The 6,255-nt window shown below is 51.5% G+C and overlaps 1 long non-coding RNA gene across 3 annotated transcripts; it reads left to right on the top strand.

Moving 5' to 3' along the window:
- Positions 1–591: 591 nt before the first annotated feature.
- On the top strand, positions 592–3,003 carry LOC138851528 (uncharacterized). 3 transcript variants are annotated; one of them, XR_011391263.1, is made up of 2 exons: positions 592–1,044; positions 2,876–3,003. It is a non-coding gene; the product is annotated as an uncharacterized lncRNA (long non-coding RNA). The 3 variants fall into 3 exon arrangements; XR_011391262.1 differs by lacking the exon at positions 592–1,044 and adding an exon at positions 1,973–2,133; XR_011391264.1 differs by lacking the exon at positions 592–1,044 and adding an exon at positions 2,190–2,224.
- The last annotated feature ends 3,252 nt before the right edge of the window (positions 3,004–6,255 follow it).

Below are 6,255 nucleotides of genomic sequence, written 5' to 3'. Positions count from 1 at the left end.
GGTCCGTGGTTCCAGGAGTTCACCTGTGCGAAGGCCAGGTGCTCCCCCTTCCCCACTTCCCCTACACCCCAACCTTCCACAACCCCCCCCCCACTTCCCCCACACCTCAACCTTGCACCCCCCCCCCGGGTCCGTGGTTCCAGGAGTTCACCTGTGCGAAGGCCAGGTGCTCCCCCTTCCCCACTTCCCCCACACCCCAACCTTGCACCCACCCCCCGGGTCCGTGGTTCCAGGAGTTCACCTGTGCGAAGGCCAGGTGCTCCCCCTTCCCCACTTCCCCCACACCCCAACCTTGCACCCCCCCCCCCCACCCCAACCTTGGGTCCGTGGTTCCAGGAGTTCACCTGTGCGAAGGCCAGGTGCTCCCCCTTCCTCACTTCCCCCACACCCCAACCTTGCACCCCCCCACCGGGTCCGTGGTTCCAGGAGTTCACCTGTGCGAAGGCCAGGTGCTCCCCCTTCCCCACTTCCCCCACACCCCAACCTTGCACTCCCCCCCCGGGTCCGTGGTTCCAGGAGTCCACCTGTGTGACGCCAGGTGCTCCCCCTTCCCCACTACCTCCAAACCCCAACCTTGCACCACCCCCCGGGTCCGTGGTTCCAGGAGTTCACCTGTGCGAAGGCCAGGTGCTCCCCCTTCCCCACTTCCCCCACACCCCAACCTTGCACACACCCTCCCCGGGTCCGTGGTTCCAGGAGTTCACCTGTGCGAAGGCCAGGTGCTCCCCCTTCCCCACTTCCCCCACACCCCAACCTTGCACTCCCCCCCCCCGGGTCCGTGGTTCCAGGAGTCCACCTGTGTGACGCCAGGTGCTCCCCCTTCCCCACTTCCCCCACACCCCAACCTTGCACCCCCCCCCCCGGGTCCGTGGTTCCAGGAGTTCACCTGTGCGAAGGCCAGGTGCTCCCCCTTCCCCACTTCCCCCACACCCCAACCTTGCACTCCCCCCCCCGGGTCCGTGGTTCCAGGAGTTCACCTGTGCGAAGGCCAGGTGCTCCCCCTTCCCCACTTCCCCCACACCCCAACCTTGCACTCCCCCCCGGGTCCGTGGTTCCAGGAGTCCACCTGTGTGACGCCAGGTGCTCATTCTTCCCCACTTCCCCCACACCCCAACCTTGCACACCCCCCCCCGGGTCCGTGGTTCCAGGAGTTCACCTGTGCGAAGGCCAGGTGCTCCCCCTTCCCCACTTCCCCCACACCCCAACCTTGCACCCCCCCCCCGGGTCCGTGGTTCCAGGAGTTCACCTGTGCGAAGGCCAGGTGCTCCCCCTTCCCCACTTCCCCCACACCCCAACCTTGCACCCCCCCCCCGGGTCCGTGGTTCCAGGAGTTCACCTGTGCGAAGGCCAGGTGCTCCCCCTTCCCCACTTCCCCCACACCCTACCCTTGCCCCCCCCCCCCCCCCGGGTCCGTGGTTCCAGGAGTTCACCTGTGCGAAGGCCAGGTGCTCCCCCTTCCCCACTTCTCCCACACCCCAACCTTGCACTCCCCCCCCGGGTCCGTGGTTCCAGGAGTTCACCTGTGCGAAGGCCAGGTGCTCCCCCTTCCCCACTTCCCCCACACCCCAACCTTGCACTCCCCCCCCCGGGTCCGTGGTTCCAGGAGTCCACCTGTGTGACGCCAGGTGCTCCCCCTTCCCCACTTCCCCCACACCCCAACCTTGCACACCCCCCCCCCCGGGTCCGTGGTTCCAGGAGTTCACCTGTGCGAAGGCCAGGTGCTCCCCCTTCCCCACTTCCCCCACACCCCAACCTTGCACCCCCCCCGGGGTCCGTGGTTCCAGGAGTTCACCTGTGCGAAGGCCAGGTGCTCCCCCTTCCCCACTTCCCCCACACCCCAACCTTGCACACACCCCCCCCGGGTCCGTGGTTCCAGGAGTTCACCTGTGCGAAGGCCAGGTGCTCCCCCTTCCCCACTTCCCCCACACCCCAACCTTGCACTCCCCCCCCGGGTCCGTGGTTCCAGGAGTCCACCTGTGTGACGCCAGGTGCTCCCCCTTCCCCACTACCCCCACACCCCAACCTTGCACACCCCCCCCCGGGTCCGTGGTTCCAGGAGTTCACCTGTGCGAAGGCCAGGTGCTCCCCCTTCCCCACTTCCCCCACACCCCAACCTTGCACACCCCCCCCCGGGTCCGTGGTTCCAGGAGTTCACCTGTGCGAAGGCCAGGTGCTCCCCCTTCCCCACTTCCCCCACACCCCAACCTTGCACTCCCCCCCCCGGGTCCGTGGTTCCAGGAGTCCACCTGTGTGACGCCAGGTGCTCCCCCTTCCCCACTTCCCCCACACTCCAACCTTGCTCCCCTCCCCGGGTCCGTGGTTCCAGGAGTTCACCTGTGCGAAGGCCAGGTGCTCCCCCTTCCCCACTTCCCCCACACCCCAACCTTGCACCCCCCCCCCCGGGTCCGTGGTTCCAGGAGTTCACCTGTGCGAAGGCCAGGTGCTCCCCCTTCCCCACTTCCCCCACACCCCAACCTTGCACCCCCCACCCGGGTCCGTGGTTCCAGGAGTTCACCTGTGCGAAGGCCAGGTGCTCCCCCTTCCCCACTTCCCCCACACCCCAACCTTGCACCCCCCCCTCCGGGTCCGTGGTTCCAGGAGTTCACCTGTGCGAAGGCCAGGTGCTCCCCCTTCCCCACTTCCCCCACCCCCCAACCTTGCACCCCCCACCCGGGTCCGTGGTTCCAGGAGTTCACCTGTGCGAAGGCCAGGTGCTCCCCCTTCCCCACTTCCCCCACACCCCAACCTTGCACACCCCCCCCCCGGGTCCGTGGTTCCAGGAGTTCACCTGTGCGAAGGCCAGGTGCTCCCCCTTCCCCACTTCCCCCACACCCCCACACCCCAACCTTGCACAACCCCTTTCCGTCTCTCCCAGGTCCGCGTGTCCAGGAGTCCATCTGTCCGCCTTCAGATATTCTCCCTTCCCCACTTCCCCAAGGTATCCTCGCCTTTCCCAGGTCCATGTGTCCAGGAATCCATCCGTGGGCCCCCGGATGTCTCCCCTTCCTCACTTCCCTTAGGATATCTTCCAGCCTCAGCCTTCCCCAGGTTATGTATCCCTCCGTGATCTAGCCAGATGAGAACGAGGCCTTGTTTAGCTGGTCTACGGTAGAGACTGTCCAGGTGGGTGGAATTACAGGAGGGGACACACAGAAACTGCGTCCTGTAAATACACCACCAAGACAGTCTAGAACGTAGGTCAGCCAGACGCAGCCAAGCTACCGTCCAGTTCGCCCACCAAGGCCTGGTCACTCAGTGAAAATTTGGGAGTTCTATTTATATTACACAATTCATCAACATTAAATATAAGTTTCTTTTTGTGCTTAATAAGCAGCTTAAGTGCATTTGTGAATGTTTTGTTGTAATAACTGTAATAAGTATTAAACTTCGTGTTTTTATTTTGTTATTTGTCTTATGTATTTGGAAAACGATCAGTTACAAGCGCCGCTCACAATGTTAATAAGTCACTTTATCTGACTTTTTGGGTTATCCTGGGTAATTTACATATTCGTTAATATGTATGATAGATTGTGTAAGTGTTTTTACATGTACTTGTACCTAAGTAAACTTACTTAACTTACACATACACTTGTTTTTACACTCATTTGCGCATTTCCGTAAACGAAGCTTGTTGGTTCACCATCATTCATACACTCATAAAACTGCGCACATGAGCACACACACACACACACACACACACACACACACACACACACACACACACACACACACACACACACACACGTACTCATATACAACAGGCCTAGTGTCTAATCGACATGTGCCTAGGACAAAATGGTAACTAACACACACACACACACACACACACACACACACACACACACACACACATGTATAAAACACACTCACTGCCTCTTACGCTAATATGTATGTAATCACAAATACACACACACACACACACACACACACACACACACACACACACACACACACACACACACATGTACACAAATTTGTACCCGTCCATATATGCACTCTAACTCACGGTTGTTAAAATTATGTTTGTCTTTTAAAAATAAAATCGAAAACTTGGAAGTAGAAAAACAATCAGTCTACCTAAATGTTGGGTAAATCAGAAACTTTATATATTTCAATATTGTGATGAAGAATGTTGGTTTTCGGTATTTTAAGACATCCATTATGAAAGGTGTGAAAAGTTACTAGTTTTAGACACTTGTGGGTCAGGTAAAGTTACTAGTTTTAGACACTTGTGGGTCAGGTAAAGTTACTAGTTTCACCTCAAAATATAAACCACCTTCTACGACTGCTGGAACAATAATGAAGGTCAGTGAGACTGTGAGTGTGGTAAGGAACACACTGTTGCAAGCCTGTTGGAACCTGTTGTGACACGTAAGTGTACACTGAAACCAATTTTAACCATGATATTCATAATCAGTGTTCTGAAATTAGTTGGAAATTTATACTCTGGTTTCGGAAGCATTTTGTTTGTTGACCAGTGATGGAAAAGACAAAATATAAGCAATGAAGAAGTGGCTAGAAATGTACTTAAAAATAATAATTGAACAAAACAGTACAGTACAGTAATACAAAACAACAATACTGTAACATACCAGAAAAGTACAGTAATATACATCAGAATAGTACAGCAGTACATAAATACCACAAAAGAACAATGCAATACAATAAGGGAAGAGTAGAGCAAGATAATAATACATAAAACAGCAGTATTGAAGACATTAAGACAGAGTTCTACTGGCCAGGTTGTAACATCAACACCAAAAATCCTTTCTGTCGAAAGGTTGACTCGTATTTTCTTGCCATAGATGTTTTTTGTTGTATTTGCGAATATTTTTCTCAATATAGTGAAGGTGATAGAAGTGAAGACACGAAAAATTAAAATGGGAGAGAGAGACTAATTATTTAATAATTCCAAAGAATGTTTTTTTTTTTATGCTAATATCCAGTACAAGATTCTCTCAGTTGTTACTTCCTTATATCTTCACATTTATCATTAATTAAGGATATCTACAAAATACTACGTAGCAGCATTCTACATCACCATTATTCAGAATTTTAAGAAGACCAACTGCTGATAACTTTTTTGCAGCAGGTTTCTTGGTGGAAAGACAGAGTCACATACGGACACAAATATAAACAATAAGTGGAAACAAAACAGTTCACAATTGCTGGACACAGTGTTAGATAAAATTGCAAAATATTGTTTAATTTAAAAAAAATATTAGTGTTTGTCCATTGTCTGTTGATTATACCAAGCAATGAAAATGTCAAAATTGTGACTGACAGACTTTGTTGCCAGACTTGTTAACGTACAGCAGAGAAATATACAAGTGAATAATAACAGCAGTATCAAATTTTAACAACAAGGAGATTTTTTGGTGTAGATGAGAGAGTGATAGTTCCTCCGAAATGTTAAGTGAAACTTTTGGATATTTTGAGAGGAAGGGAATGTGTGCATCAACATAATTTTGCAGACTTTGAATAAACAGAAAAAAACAAATTGTTACAAAAGACATTGCGTTTGTTGCAACAGTTGCTAACTTACAAGTGAATAAAAACAGCAGTATCGAAGAAACTGTTGTCTCTATCCGTGGGCTCCCCGATGTCAATCCTTTCACAGTTGTTTTGGTGCTTTCTCTTGTTCCGTGTCTCCACAAGACCATCTGTGTCCCCTCAGATGAACTCCCAGGTGTGGATCATGGTGAGGAGTTGTTATTGTGAGGTGAGGTCATAGTGAGGTGTGGTCATAAATGTGGTCATAGGTGAGGGGTGGTCAAAGTGAGGTGTGGTCGTAGATGTGGTCATAGGTGAGGGGTAGTTAGGTGAGGTCATAATGAGCTGTGGTCATAGTTAAGTGAGGTTATAGTGAGATGTGGTCATAGTCGATAAAGTAAAAAAAAACGATTTCAGCAGACTGTTCCACTCATCAAGTACCCTATTTCCAAACCAATACTTCACTATATACTTTCTTGGAGAGATATTTTCAACACCTCATATATATAGCCTTTGTTAATAACCATCTTCCACTTATACACTTCGATCATGTCTTCCCTCATTCTTCGCCTTACAAGTGAATGTAATTTAAGGGTCTTCAATCTTTCTTCATACCGAAGTTTTCTAATGTTATGTATTAATTTTGTCATTCGAGCTGAGCTGCGTAATCTTGATATAAATCGCAGTAATCTACTTGCCTTATTCCGTACACTTAGGCACTGATTGCTGCTTACCATAACCCTCATATCCTTTTCCCATTAT

This window comes from Cherax quadricarinatus, unplaced genomic scaffold (genome assembly GCF_038502225.1).
Source record: "Cherax quadricarinatus isolate ZL_2023a unplaced genomic scaffold, ASM3850222v1 Contig885, whole genome shotgun sequence".
NCBI lineage: Eukaryota > Metazoa > Arthropoda > Malacostraca > Decapoda > Parastacidae > Cherax > Cherax quadricarinatus.
Note: the sequence above shows the minus strand (reverse complement) of the source record. Positions and strands in the feature narration are given on the sequence as shown.